General features: G+C 48.6%; 1 protein-coding gene across 11 annotated transcripts in view; it reads left to right on the top strand.

The window, feature by feature from the left end:
• Positions 1 to 16,156, top strand: part of LPCAT4 (lysophosphatidylcholine acyltransferase 4) — a 1,035,593-nt gene that overhangs the window by 806,334 nt on the left and 213,103 nt on the right. The gene's annotated exons all lie outside the window — the stretch shown is intronic.

The raw sequence follows: 16,156 nt of genomic DNA, 5'->3' as shown, positions 1-16,156 counted from the left end.
GCAGTGGGGGACAAAAGTTGTTACTAGGAGCCTGTTAGACCTGTCAGCCCTTTGGGTGGTCCCTCCTCATCATTATTTATTTTGTCCCCCTTTCTGCCTCAAACCCTGTTGTAATTTTTCCTTTTTGGGAACCACCAGACTTTTTAGTGTTGATGCAGGGTCGGGGAGCCATTTTCCCTACCCCTGGAACTTCTGTCTGAGGGCCTGAGACACAAAATGGTGGCCACCCCATTGTCACCTGAGAAATAGCCAGAACACACTAGAGGTTTCTAGAACCTTCTGCAACATTCTAGAACCCTGGGACAGAGGGAGGCAGTTTAGAATGTTGGGAAGCCATCTCAGGGAGGCAGTTGGCAGTTGGCAACTGACTGGAGAGGAGAGAGGACAGAGATTCGGAAGGAGGAAGGAGTGAGGCAGCAGGGGTGGAAACCAGTGCTTGGAGTGGGGTCCAGAAACCCACCCTTGATGCTAGTCCCTACTGACCAAGCCCAGCCTAGAGCCCTGTGTGGGACCAAGACCAGAAAAACCATCTTAAGGACCTGAACATTTGGAACAGGCCTTACAAAGGAAGAACAGCAAGTTCCTGACCTGTACAGCAGTGTCCTCCTGGAGTCCTGACGTCGAGAAGCCTGGAGACCTGGAGCCCGAGGTGGAGAAGCGGCGCTGACAGAAAGCAGACGTCGTACCCGGAGCCGCCAGAGGTCGAGAGAGGGCGCCGACGGAGGTCGTGGAGAGTCACCGGAGGTCGAGTAGGAAGTCACCTGAGGTCGAGGTGAGGCGTCGACGGGGGAGTGAAGTCCGCCCTCCGGAGTCGCCGGAAACCAAGGTGAAGCGCAGGAGGTCGGGAGTGGAGGTCGCACTCCGGAGTCGCCTGAGGTCGAGGTGAAGCGCGCAGGATGTCGGGAGTGGAGATCGCACTCCGGAGTCGCCCGAGGTCGAGGTGAAGCGCACAGGAGGTCGGGAGTGGAGATCGCACTCCGGAGTCGCCGGAACCCGAGGTGGAGCCGACGGAGGTCGGGGGTGGAGGTCGCACTCCGGAGACACCCGGAAGCGGGGAGACCGTGACCCTGTGACGCCAGGACACGACATCGAGCCAAGGCCGCCCAGCAACATCGAACCGGAACCGCCAGACGGCATCGACACGGCGTCAAGTGGAACAGATCGACGCGACATCGAACCGGAACCGTCTCACGGCGTCGACTCGGCCCCAGCGGAGCCGATATTCGCAGAAGGGACAGTAAGTGGTAGAAAGGGCATCTGAGGCCCTGTGGAGCCCTAGAAGACCATTCTAGGGGCTAGAGGGGTGTTAGGACCAGCCTGGGAGTGCTAGGGGGTGAACTGAGACTGGTGCAGGGACCTGTGTGAGGGACTGTGTAGTTGGGAGAGCCAGAACCTTAGGTTACCCTCATTCTACCTCAGCTTAGGCCCCAGCCTTGACCACTCTAGGGGGGACATCCCCAGGCCACCCCAGGACCACAAGCTGTACTTGGGCATAGTAAAACCAAACGACCTCATAAATGTGATCTGATTTGCAATTGTTATTGATTGCTTATATTATTTATTGAAGGCGTTTTATTTATTGTCTGACTGTATTTATTCCTGCATTGTATTTATTGTCTGACAGTATTTATTTGCCCTCTGTATTTATTGCACCCCTATTTATTCCTTGCTTATTTATGACCTGATCCTATTTATTGAAACCCCACTGTGGTATTATTTATTTGACCTGCTATTTTCAGGAAAAGTCTTATGGTATTGTATGTATGTTTTGAAACCTGCAACTAAGAGAAAATAAGATAAAGACAAACTACTTTCTTTCATAATTTTTACGGTGTAGTGTCGTTTTTGGCATGGATGAACGCATGGTTATTGTGTGGGTGTGACGTACGCTTAACACGGTGCCTGTGTTCCTTACCGCTCGAGCCAAGCTACCATTGTGCTGGGAACCTGGTGACTGCTAACCCGGTTGCCCGGTTTCCAACAGAGCCCACGCACCAATTGTCCCGGAGGCTGCAGCATTGAACACTGTCGTAGGAAACCGATCTGTAAGTTACTTAGGTTTCTCCTCAGCTGCAAGAGCGCTGGGTAAGCACATAGTTGTTGGGTTGCGATTAGTTCATTGCCCACTTCTCGAACAAGATAGCCTCACTCAAAGCACCCTACCCAGCGGAAGGTCTCAACCTATGGAAGGCTCTGCTAGCAATGCATTAACAAGGCGGGACAGCAGGTGTTTCACCATGGTTCCAGAGCAGACCACTCAGTCACTGGCATCACTTGAAGTGCTCCGATGATGTTCAGTCTTTCTTTCACACCTTCTCTTTAGTCAGCTGGGCTGTGAGTTGCATTTCTTTCAACTCCTTACTGTAGTGAGACCTCCAATACCCCTCTTTCCTCAGTGATCGGTTTTTCTCTCAAGCCCTTTTCAAGCCCCTCTAGCATGACTTTATGGTCTGCCCTTGACCTGACTGAGATGGGGATAGTTGTAAAAGGAACTCGCTCTGACATCTTCTTTGGTACACTGCTGTTGACCACTTCGCATTGATCAATGAGAAACCCCTGCAACACTTACCTGGGGCTGCGATCATATATTTACTGGGCTAGAAGGCTAAAGTGCGAGTCCCAAAGCCCTGTGGGGTGGTGGATTATGTCGGATTTCAGGTGAGTGGGTTACACTTTGGTTACTTGCCTTTGTTTTGGAGATTTGACTGGCAAAAGAGTGCAGCTTGGTAGATCATTACAGGGCCAAGAGAGACAGTGGTAAAACAGAAGAGAAATTTCCCCACCTGTGTACACCTTTAAGGAAGAGTGGAACAGAAAGGGGGCAGAGACTGAATTTCAACAGGGCTCTCTCCTTCTCTTCGTAGAACTCTGGCCCACTTCAAAGGGCTTTCAGGAATGTTCTTGGTACTACCTATAATGCTCATTCACATGTGTCAGGCTCTCTAGCCTCTCTATAGTGAACCACTGTTAAAAAATGTAAGTAAAATGGATTCTGGTGTCCTTGTAGTTGCCCAGTCAATACAGTAGATGTGCGCTGTGTCACACACACACACCCTGCACTCATGCGTCACATTGGTGGAGTGAAGGCCTTGTGTGAAAGGGATTAGCAGCACCCTTTTTAATGGGAAAGGTCAGCTGAGCCACTCTCTCCGTGTAGTTAGCAGGAAAAGGCCTGGTCATACTGCTGTAATCAAATTATATCTCTTTTGCCAGTATTTCTCAACCAAGCGAGAGGGAAGTAGCCTCTATTCACAAACAGGGGGTGCCCTTGAAGTTCCCCTCCATACCACACAGTCCCAGTCCATTTCTCAATCCATAGCACAGACATGGAGAAAGTTATAAAACATGCCCTCAGAAATCATGGGCAGGGGTGCTGTGTTTTCCGACGTGTTGCAAATCTGGGATTTTATTGTGTAACCAAAAGAAGTGGTGAGTCAAAGCCCCTTTTTTCTGCTGCGCTGCTATGGGGTCTGCAGTACTTTTGTAAGTTAAGAGAGGAAGCTAAAAATGAGGAGATAGATGGTTGGATGGAGGGAAGATGCCCCACTGTGTGTGAATTTGTATCATTTGAAAATGCTTAGTATTTGTTAGCTGCATTGAGTGGTCAATTTATGATGTATGTAAGGTTAATAATGGCCACCTGACTGACTTGAGGGAGTTCCAGGGAAGACCACAAGACTGTGGTTCATGGTTAAATAGCAACATTATTACTCCAGTATTGGAACTTGCATAGATTTACATGCTTGAATCCTTCCCCGTCGGTAGATTTTCATTGTTAATGCTACATCAAATATCCCGTCATGACAGAAAAGGAGACTGTATGTGTGCAGGGAACTCGCAGGACAGAACTCCATGTTCCAGGAGCAAAAAAGCAGACTATGTACTTGCAGTTTGTGGCAGGACAGTCGCATTACCGCTCGTAGGACCTTCTCCAAATGCATGTAGGTAAGAGCAACACATCTTAAATGCCCAAGATCTTATAATACCTGTACTTGGACGACTGGCACAGTTCAGAGGTGGTAAGACATGATCTTCACATCTCCCTTTTACATAAGCTGGGCAACCAGATTAACTGGACTTATAACTGACTTATGAAAGTTTGAGTTCTGCCAGGTCTAGGAGCAACAAGAACAAACAGTAAAGTGATGGATCAAATGCTTGAAATCATCTCAGACACTGGCGATCACTCCGACTATATTTCAATGGCTAAGATTAATTCACACATTCCACCCATCACTTTTTCTGTTTTCCTTGGGGCAACGATAGATCCAACTCAAGGAAAACTGTTTTCTTGGAAGCAGAAAGTGTCATCAGTTTGGACAAGATGCTAAGTTCTCAAGCACTCAAGGAAACCTACAGCTTGTCATATTTCAGCTCTACTTGACTCTATGGCCTCTTGCCTCTTTATTTTCCAAAATGCAAGACAACTGGGAAGCGTAAACTCTATTTAGCCATCGTATTGGTGAGCAAAATAACATTTTTAGCCCCTTTAATACACAAGCTGCCTATCCTAACAATAGTCATGAACCCATCACTTATGGGCTAGTTTTCCCATTTAGGCAGTGTGTCAGTCTAAGGACTCTTGTCAGACAGTATCACATCAGTTTCCTACAACTCAGAACGGCCCATCTGGCTCTCAAGGCTTTTCTTCCATCTCTGACAATTCACAGGATTTTGATTTAGGCAGATAATACAATGACCATGCACTAACACAAAATACAAAGAGGTACTGGTACCACAATCCTACCCAGGAGTCTCGAGTGGCTTCCTGCCAGGGGTTTGTCAATATTAGTTCAACTGCCAGGAGAACAAAAGCAACCAACCGCCACTGTAAGCAGGCTTTACGACGTAAACCACAAATGGATCTTAGACAACATTTGTAATTAAATATTTAATGACTCAGGTCTTCCATACATCGATCAGGTTTTCATGTCTCAGAATGCTGACTCTTCACATTCCAGTATGGAAACCAGGTTCTCTGAGCAATTCCCTTTTAATAAACTGGCCACAGACATTGCGTTTTTAGTTGCTATCACCACAGCAATCACCTCCGCTATCACCCAAGTAGGCTGTTAGTGAGCTGCAGGCCCTTTCTGCTTTGGAACCATATATGCAAGACCTATTGTTACCAATACTTCACAATCAAGGTAGAGTGACCTTTGATTCTTCAAGGGAGTATTTCTGAAAAACCTCATTCAATTGGCAGTTGGTGTATCATGTCACCTCCATGGAGTGCCTCTATCGTAATGCACAAAAGTCTTATTTTTATCTCAAAAGTACACTTAATCATCGCATACTCATTTTGTGCTTTATCTCTTAAATGGATTGTATGCTGAAAGTAATTGTTGTTTTCATTTTATCACCACAGTAGGCTTTTAAAGTCTTTTTCGTGTGGGCTCAAAATAGAAGTCAAACCTATTGACTTTGCCTTTCTTGTTACCTAAGATGATCTCGGAGTTTATTTTTAACGAGTTCATCATTCCTTGGGTCTTTTGTAATCAAGTGACTACAGCAGAACATTCCCTGAGCATCAGAAAGCATTAGCTTTTTTACCTAGACAAGATGAAAATACTTAGGAAAACAAACCAGCTTTTCATTAATTATGTTTCAGTACTTGCACATCCAGGCAGCGCACCATTGCAGGGAGACAGCTGCCACTATCGCCTGGTTGAGAAACATTCCAGTGGTAGATGTTTGCAAAGCAACCGTTTGGAAATTTGTTTAGATTTTTACCGAAGACTGTTGTTGATTCTCACACCAAACCTGACTCTAGTGTAGGTCGAATCACCTTGAAAAACCTTACTGGTTCACTCCTCCCTTGAAAGGTTATTGTCACTCTGAGTTATCCAGTATTAGGGTATCTTTCATAGATTCACATGCCTGAATCATTCCCCGTCGTCGGGATGGGAGTCACCGGTAAATAACAAAGCAATGTCTTAGTAGACATATATAGTAACAGGCCCCAAAAGGCCTCAGCTTAGTAAGCTATACACGTCCTTATCTAAAAAGGACCAAAGTTTGGCCAGTAGCCAATCAGCTAGCACCACCCTCTAGAACCTTCCTGGAAGGAGCTCTAATCCCTCAGATTTTCTACCGCACGTCGTGCTAAGGGAGTCTCCACTGAGCTCTGCTCATTGCTTCTGGATTTCCAGTGTTTCTTGCTACAAAATACTTGGATCCGTCATGGCTGATACCCCAAAGAAGGGACTCTTCAGATCCTGTGCTTCCTGTGGGAAAAAGAGGCTTCACGTGGACGATCAGCATAAAGACTGTCTTTATTGTCTTTATCCTAGCCACAATTCGAAAGTCTATAAAGTATGTCGTACCTTTTCATCTAAGACCCTGAAAGACCAAGAAGGGCGCCTTTTAATCTGGCTGCAAAGACTAAAGGACAAGGAAACTGTTGTGTCCTCTGAGGAAAGTGAGGGTTCTACTATCTCTTCTCACTCCTCACATAAAAGATCAAGGGCGTCATCTCCGGGCCCTTCGTCGCAGCCACCTCAAAAGACGACGCACAAAAAGTCTTCAGAGGTCCTGGCCTCGCCTCTGCCAGGGACTGCTTCTCCTCAGGATGTGCCACATACCTTTAAGAAGCCAGTCTCCACCCCGTCGACGATGGCTTCAACGACGAGGAGATCTCCATCGACGGCAGTCTGTTACCTCGTCGACGGCGACAATATCTACCGTTACATCCCAATCTATGACTACGTCGACGACGACCACTCCATCGTCAACGGCTGGTAAAGCTGTCTCGTCGACGCTGAAAATTAAAAAATCATCGTCGTCAGTTAAGCTGCCGACGGCAGCATCGACGACGACACCATCTGTGAGAAGTTGGCCTGATATATGATGTCACTAATTCTAGTGTACACCCTGTATCAGTCCAAACAACCCTTATGGTGATTGGTTGTAAAGTCAACCTTATAGACCAGCTATTCTAGTGGTAGCATGGACAAGAGCAGTCTTAGGCTAAACTCTGAGTGGCATGTGAAGCCAGCTGTTATACCATATGTAATCCCTTGAATGCCAAATGAAAGGACACCACAACAGATGTATATAAAAATAGAATGTATTTATTCTAGTCAAACCCTCAGCACTCTTTATGAGATTCGAGGTAAGTACAACACAGTCTTAATTAAGCATACATTAAGTCACACAGGTAAGTAATACAGTTAGGCCCTAGGGGCCACGCAAACCATATACTAAGTAAGTGGTATAAGAACCACTGTCACGAACACAGGATAGGCCTAGGCCTAGAGAATCGCTGGGGCTACACTATACTACCAAAGGTTAGGAAGTGGGAGGCCCCCGGGATTCAGGTGCAGAGTGGAAACACTCACGCGTAATGCGTAAAAGTCGATAGAAATGGAAGTTGTTAGAAATTAACAGTTTTAGGACACTTCTGGTATAGCTAGGAAGTCGAGGCTCGGAAACTAGACCCTTGGATAGTCAATACCCTTGTGAACACCAAAGTACTCAAGTTACCTAGCCCACGGGCTGCGGGTGCATAGGTGTGAACTTGCGTCGGGTTTCGTCGTTGACTCCTATGGATGCCTGAAGGAAAGTTGCTGACAGGCAGTCAGTGAAGAGTGTCCGGTGGATCCCAAGGATGGGATTGTAGGAGAGTAGGGTCTGCTTTCTATGTTCACCCCCACTTTTTGCTTTTGCTTAACTGGTTTTCGACTTAGATGTGGCTGTGGGCCTGCTAATCAGACCCACAGCCCTGCTGTTCTCTCTCTAAATTAATACTATGTACTTTAGGTGCATAACCCATTTGGATAGGATCACCTTATTGGCCCCTGTACAGTGTACCTTAGGTACCCAGGGCATAGGTGTACCCTAGGCCTACCAGGGGCTGCCGCATGTATTATGCCACCCCTGGCCTGGCCTTCCATTATGACACAACTGGTTGATCACTCAGCTGGGGCAAGGTCGTGTAATCACCCCTTGCTTAGGTGTAGTATTCCTATACCTATCTCATATATAGACACATGTGTACCTATCAGCCACTCCTATGGCAGGCCTTGACAATCCTGGAGGCAGAGTGCTTGGTAACATTTGAGATGGTGCTCTAGCATGAGCTGAGCCTGTCTGCAGCTTTCGGAACCATGTCCTTATAGCTGTTCTATGATATAGCCTACCATATTCTCTTAAAGTGCCGTGTAATCTTAAACGGTTATGGTAACTATGGTTTGGCTTTATCAAAACATGTCGTGTAAGGTGTCTAACACTTTGGAATAATACCCCCATCCCATTTCTGGGGATGAGGATATTATCCCTCCCTTCTAGAGGGAGAAGACATGTTGTAACCTACTTACCCGGTTAAAGTTAACCAGAGCCCCAGCATCACAAAATGGATGCTGCTGCCACGACACAAGTCTGACCTCCTGCTGCTGGGAGTGATCCCGGCAAGGGAGGCTTGGACAATAGGTTTCCTGCCTTGGGAGGTGCGAGCACCACCCCAGACAGGCCTTAGTGTATTGGGGCAGGGAGGGATGAATGAAACGAGACACTGCCTGGGGCACACAAGGTGTCCCATGCATAGTCCAGTTCAAACCGGTGCTGGGGCACTCCACCCCCAGTCCTGGCGTGAAACTGGACAAAGGGAAGGGGGTGTAACCACCCCCCTCCCAGGTCCCACCCATAAGGCGTGACCTAGCAGGCAACCCAGCCCCCCAGATTAGTATAAGAGTGGTAGCTGGGCCCCAGGAGATTAGATTATCCTGAACCTGCAACTTGAACAGAAACTCTGGACATTCGACGAAAGAAGAAGACTGAAGAATCTCCCTTGTGGCCAAGGAGTGGCTACCCTGTGCAAACAGGCACCATCAAGAGACTTACCCTTTGCTTTGCTGAAGTTCTACGAGGGACCGACTGCAGAGCCCGACCAGAGCCTTGACTTCCAGACTTCTCCGACCCTGATCCACATCCACAGCCGAGCTGAGATCCGTGGAGGCGACGAGAGACGTGGGACCGGCGACCTGGGAAAAGTGGCGAGTATCTTCCAGCGCAGCTTCTGAGGTACCCTCGAAGTTGTGCACCGGGGATTGAGAAGCCCCAACCCCAAGCCCCATCTGCACCGAAGATCAGCCCCCCACACTCCACGAGTCCTGCGTGGGGCCCTTTTGCATTTTCTTGCTTGCCGCGTCTGTCCGGTTGCTTGCCCGTTGGCTAGCGGCCTTTGTGATGACACACCTTGAAATCTTCACCGCTGGTTTGGCTCCTCCAGACTGGCTCCCGCTTCTTTGCAAAAGAGAAGCACCCCAGACCTTCCTGGTCTGCACAAGAAGCAAGTCCTCCGTTCTTCGTGGGTTCCGCTTGCCAAGGCTTGGTGAGTCCTAGTTCGACTTCGACGCCGCCGACAGCAAGAGCCTTCGTGGGACAGCTCGCCTCCTGGTCCTGGTCGTCCTCGACGCCTCCTGGTACCCGTGGCTGCAGCGACAAGCTTCACCCTTCACCTGCAATCTTCACGACATCGCCTGGTTCCTTCCTGTTTCCACGTGGTCACTGGCTAGTGACCTTGACTCTGTCCCTTCTGCTTGCAGGTATCCTCTCTTCTTGATCCCAACCTTGGGATCCACCGGACACTCTTCACTGACTGCCTGTCAGCAACTTTCCTTCAGGCATCCATAGAAGTCCACGACAAAACCCGACGCAAGTTCACACCTATGCACCCGCAGCCTGTGGGCTAGGTAACTTGGGTACTTCGGTGCTCACAAGGGTAGTGACTATCCTAGGGTCTAGTTTCCGAGTCTCGACTCTCTAGTTGCTTCAGAAGTGTCCTTAAACTGCTTAATTCAAAACTGTACTATTTCTATCGATTATACGCATTACGCGTGAGTGTTTCCACTCTGCACCTGAATCCCGTGGGCCTCCCACTTCCTAACTGTTGGTAGTGTAGTATAGCCCCAGCGATTGCCTAGGCCTAGGCCTATCCTATTTCCGTGACAGTGGTCCTTATACCACTTCTTTAGTATATGGTTTGCGTGGCCCCTAGGGCCTAACTGTATTACTTACCTGTGTGACTTAATGTATGCTTAAATAAGACTGTGTTGTACTTACCTCGAATCTCATAAAGAGTGCTGAGGGTTTGACTAGAATAAATACACTTTATTTTATATATATATCTGTTGTGGTGTCCTTTCATTTGGTATTCAAGGGATTATATATGGTTTCACAGCTGGCTTCACATGCCATTCAGAGTTTAGCCTAAGACTGCTCTTGTCCATGCTACCACTAGGATAGCTGGTCTATAAGGTTGACTTTACAACCAATCACCATAAGGGTTGTTTGGACTGATATAAGGTGTACACTAGAACTAGTGACATCATACATCAGGCCAACTTCTCACATTGGTGAGCAGCGGTTGGGATCTGAGCTTGCTGTTGTAATACCATTGTAATCTTGAGATACTAAATTGAAAGATCACACGGATATTGTTTAGGTACATATAACATAGATTATAATACTTAAGTCCTACTGGACTTAGTTGTTGTAGGTTGAAGGGAGTAACACACCCTGACTACAACTACTAGAGAGGTTTAGTAGAAACAACTAGTGTAGGTAGGTGCACACACCACACCCTCACTAGATCATGTCTCTGGGAGGAGATCAAGGAGATGCTCTCTCAGGAGGGGCAGGTCTGAAAAAGATCCCCTCTAGCGATGATACCCTAACTTTTCAGGAGATGAGACAATTGTGTACCTCCAGAAAGTTAAAACAGGGTGCAAACCCTACCCTCCTTAAGCTAGTGCAGATCCTAGAGGAATATGATGCTCTTAGGGCCTCACAGGCTAGTACCCTAGGTACAAGGGAGGGTCTACCCACTACAGATGAGTCAGATGGGACTTCAGATGAAGAGGTAGACAGCCAAGGCCAAGTAGGAAGACTTAGCCAGGCTAACCTAAGCTTACATGGGAGTTTGCATGGGGTCCCCCCCATACTGACCCCCAAGTGGGCTTAACCAGAGAAGCAGGAGAGACAGATCCCCTTCAAGGGAATCCATCCACTTCCATGTCTCTAGCATCTCTAATGCCTCTTCTCACAGGGGAATGACTTCCCCCCAGAGAAAGGAGCATGAAGCCAGAATGAGGGAAGCTAATCTGAGGATTGAGAGGGAAGAACTTGCCCTTGCCAAGGAGAAGCTTGCTCTGGCTAGAGAGCAAAAGTTAAGTGGGTTATAACCCACTGGTGGCAGCAATATCCCTAAGGATAGAGACAGGCACTATGATAATAGAAACCTGAGCAAGATTGTCCCTCCCTACAAGTGTGGGGATGACATCCACAAATGGATAACTGCTTTGGAGAGGGCTTGCAAAGTACAGCAGGTACCCCAAAGTCAGTGGGCAGCTATCTTGTGGCTCTCCTTCTCTAAGAAAGGTAGAGACAAGCTCCTCACAGTTAGTGATGAGAATTCAGACAATTACACTGTCCTGAAGAGTGCTCTAATTGATGGGTGTACCTAACCACTGAACAATACAGGTTGTTGTTCAGGGATACCCAGAAGACACAGACTCAGGACTGGACTGACTTTGTAGATTGTGCCACTAAGGCTCTGGAAGGCTGGCTAGTGGGAAGTAAGGTTAAGGACTATACAGGATTGTATAATTTGATCATGAGAGAGCAAATCCTTAACAACTGTCAAAACCAGCTACTGCATCAACACCTGATTGATTCTGATCTGACTTCTCCCTAAGAATTGGGAAAGAAGGCAGATAGATGGGTCAGGACTAGAGTTAAGCAGAAAAACCAGAACAAGGGCGTTGATCAGAAAAAGGCAGACCAGAAGGGTAATGATCAGAAACAAAAAGACCAGAAGTCTTCACCAGGCCCCCAAAAGGCTCAGGGGGAGGGTGGTCCCAAAAAGGATAAAAAGAAAGATGGCCAAAAGAAACCATGGTGCAACTATTGTAAGTCCAACTCACATTGGTTTAGTGAGTGCACCAAAAAGGATAAGCCCCCAGCCACCATTGCCCCTAAGGCAACTGTACCCACTAGTTCAGCTGTAAGTGGTGGTTCCCAGCAAAAGGGTGTAGTAGGGTTAACCCTGGGAACTGAGGAGGATTCTGGCCTAGTCAGAATACCTACTCAGGCTGTTCTTTTTTTTTTTTTTTTTTTTGTAAAAACCTTTATTGACATTGCAATCAAAGACAAGTATGGGCCTACAACCCCCGGGGCCGGCCGCTAAGCAGTTGGATTAACAGAAAACAAATTTTAATCACAGGCAGCACCTCGGGGAGCAGAATCTCCATGCTAGTATACTCTTGGCCACTTAGCAGCCCAAGTAGGAAACCAGGATATAAAAGGTTTTCATTTTATAATAGAGAATGGAAGGATCAGGTGCCAAACAATTTCCCAGTAGCGAAAAATGGCGGGCAGAATAGTAAACGTCAACAATAAACAGCAATCTATCAAGTCAATGGCGCTGAAACAGGAGGTTCAGGATGTGGAAGAATATCACGAGCCATTTGCGCCTGCAGTCCCCTGCCCTAAGACCCAGAAAGCACCACGGAAATTGAGGCACAAATGAAAAAGCAGTGGTTGACAGCGAAGGAAACCTACCGTACTGACCCCTGAAAAGAAAGACAAAGAAAGATGAGAGAAGAGAAAAGAGGCCATAGAAACAAAGTAAAAAACTAAAAAATCTCCTCCCCCAGCCCCCCACCCTGCACCTCTGCAGATGACTACTGCCCCCCCCCCAGCAGTGTGCCTGTCGCCCCAGAACCAGACCCGAAATATAGAAGAAACAGAGAAAAAGGAGAAAGAAAAGAAACCCCACCAAACGGGGGAGTGGAGAGAGTATTAATAAACTGGAGGAGGGCCTTCAAACATGCCCCCGGCTTCTCCCTCCCGCACAACGTGTTCCTCCCCAAAGCAAACAGTAATCAACAAAAAAAATTTTTCCCCCATGTCAAAGGAGAATGGGGAGCGTTATGCACCTATTACACTATTAGTTATGCCGTGAGAGCACGCAACCCCTGTGCCCGCCCGCCTATTAGATGACACCCTCTGAAGGATCAGCCTTATCCTTGGCCTCTCTTTGCGAATCCACCGATGCATACCCATCGACCCAGTGCCATGTCCAATGTTACAAGAAAAGGGAGCGTCCAAAAAGGAACCGGAAGCGACACACACATGTAGGGTGGACGTCTCTGAATACCAACACAGTCATCATTCTGGGGGATCATCTTTCCCTGTACTGCCCCAGGACATGCCCTGCACACAAGGTCCAGGATGTAGGAATCAGCCAGAGCAGGCGACCATTGCTTGATTATTGCCTGGGTCGCCGGAGGCTGTGCGTGGGACAAAGCCACCACCTTCTGCTCAAATCTAAGACCTCCGAAAGCGACCCGACCTACAGCCAGCCGACCACACGTTGGCACATTGTCAGGAATTTCCAGCTTTCCCCTATTCACAGGGGCGGCCACGACACTGTCCTCCTGTGTGAAGTAAAGCAAGTCCCTGGTTACCTGGGGAGAGGCAGATCGCAACTGTTCCGACGCTGACGCAATACCATCAAGCTTTCTCCCCAGTACCCAGGCGCCGTTAACCAGGGTGGAACGAAGGGCACCGAGAGCTTCGAGAAGGTCACCGTACCCCAGCACAGCTCCTCGCGCACGCTGTGCTACGCTCCTCTTAGCCACACACTCCCAATCTTGCTGCGACCCAGTGTAAAGGATGATAGAATCCATCCTATCAAGATGGCCGCAGGGTAGTTCCACCCCAGGTTGGGACTGGGACTCAGGCACAAGCGCATCAAGTTCCATGGTACTGCAAACAAGGTTCCGGGGGCAGGCAAAATATATATCCGGTGTATGGTCACAGGTAACAGTTATCCTCACCCTGGGCGAGCGCCCGCAAAAATCCGGGAGCAGCCCGCGAAAATCGGGACGAGATACAGGCAGCGTCCGAGCAGCTCACCGGCGAGGGCTCAGGCAATTACCGAAGAATCTTGGAATTGCCACCTCGGGCATGCACTCGTTCCGCTGCGCCCAGTGGTAGGAATGACCACGGCGAAATTCCGCCCAATATCCGCACCGCTCCGGTATTCCGACTCCACCCAGTCACCAATGGCCGCTGTTGTTGAACTGCCGCCCGGCCATGTTGTCCACTCGATGTCCCGGTTCCAGGGCTGCACAGGCCGCAAACTTCAGGTGAACATTTCTCCGGCGGTGCCGCCGCCAGAAACTTCAGAATCACGCGATCGGTTGCCGCTCTCAATCACCAACACGGGCATGTAGTGCAGGCTAAGGATCTCATGCAGGATATCTGTGCGGGATGCGGAGGTTCACGGAGCCGGGAGCCTACGCTGCCGTCCCGATCGCCATCTTGGCTCCTCCTACTCAGGCTGTTCTGATCTGTGATGGGGACTTAGCTTTGTCCTCTACTGTAGTCCCCAGTAACCTGGGCACGTACAGACAGACTCCTTTTATCAACCAAAGAATGGCTCAGGCCTACAGGGACACTGGGGCTAGTGTCACAATGGTGACACCTGCCTTTGTGGACCCTGGACAGATCATACTAGGTGAGAACTACCTAGTGACCAACGCTAGCAATGCCACTACCTCCCATAGTGTGGCTATTAACTTCTCCTGGGGAGGGGTAACTGGCCTCAAGAAAGTTGTTGTTAGTTCAGACCTTCCTGTAGAGTGTTTACTGGGCAATGATCTTGAAACTTCAGTTTGGTCTGAAGTGGAGTGAGTATAGGACCCATGCAGAAATGCTGGGGATAGATGCACATGTCCTTGCTGTGACCAGGTCACAGGCCAAAAAGTGTAACACTGAACAAGTGCTGGATCCTGGGACAATGGACCAGACACAACCCAAGAGAAAGAGCAGTAGGGTAAAGGCTGTGCCTTCCCCCCGCCTCAGGTGGTGGATCAGCCCTCACAGGAGGATGACTCTGAGAGCCCTGAAGGAACTGTCCTAGAAGAACTTGAACCTGATCAGGTTGAGTTTCTTGGGACAGGGGGACCTTCAAGGGCAGATCTGAGGCAGGCACAATTAGACTGCCCCTCTCTTGAACCCCTCAGACAGCTGGCTGCTGCTGAGGCTGCAGGGAATGCTCAAGGTACCCATAGAGTGTATTGGGATGAAGGGCTACTGTATTCAGAGGCTAGAGACCCCAAGCCTGGTGCATCCAGGAGGTTGGTCATACCACTGAAGTTCAGAGGCTTCCTTCTTACCTTGGCCCATGATATTCCCCTTGCAGGACACTTAGGCCAGAACAAGACTTGGGACAGGCTTGTCCCTCACTTTCACTGGCCCCATATGTCCGAAGATACCAAGGAGTTTTGTCGCTCCTGTGTCACCTGCCAAGCCAGTGGCAAATCAGGTGGCACTACAAAGGCCCCCCTCATACCACTACCTGTGGTGGGGGTTCTCTTTGAAAGAGTGGGCATAGATATTGTAGGACCAATGGACCCACAAACAGCATCTGGGCACAGATTCATACTGGTGATAGTGGATCATGCCACTAGGTATCCAGAAGCTATTCCCCTGAGGACCACAACAGCACCTGTTGTGGCAAGGGCCCTGCTTGGAGTATTCTCCAGAGTGGGCTTTCCAAAGGAGGTCATTTCTGACAGAGGTGCCAACTTCATGTCAGGATACTTGACTGCAATGTGGAAGGAGTGTGGTGTGAACTACAAGTTCACCACACCCTATCACCCACAGTGCAATGGGCTTGTTGAGAGATTCAACAAGACCCTAAAGGGAATGATAAAATGTTTACCAGACAAGCTTAGGCGAAGATGGGACATCCTTTTACCCTGCCTTCTGCTTGCTTACAGAGAGGTCCCACAAAAGGGGGTTGGATACAGCCCTTTTGAGCTTTTGTTTGGGCATCCTGTAAGAGGACCCCTATGTTTAGTAAGGGAAGGATGGGAGAGACCTCTCAGACAACCCAAACTTGATATAGTGGATTATGTACTTGGTCTCCGCTCCAGGATGGCAGAGTATATGAAGAAGGCTTCTAAAAACCTTGAGGCAAGCCAAGAACTCCAAAAAGCTTGGCATGACCAAAAGGCTGTGGTGACTGTTTACCAGCCAGGGCAGAAAGTGTGGGTGTTGGAGCCAGTGGCCCCAGCAGCACTCCAAGACAAATGGTCTGGACCCCACACTATTGTTGAGAAAAAGGGATAAGTCACCTACTTGG

This window comes from Triturus cristatus, chromosome 1_1 (genome assembly GCF_964204655.1).
Source record: "Triturus cristatus chromosome 1_1, aTriCri1.1, whole genome shotgun sequence".
Classification (NCBI taxonomy): Eukaryota; Metazoa; Chordata; class Amphibia; order Caudata; family Salamandridae; genus Triturus; species Triturus cristatus.
This window is presented reverse-complemented; position numbering and strand designations above follow the sequence as displayed.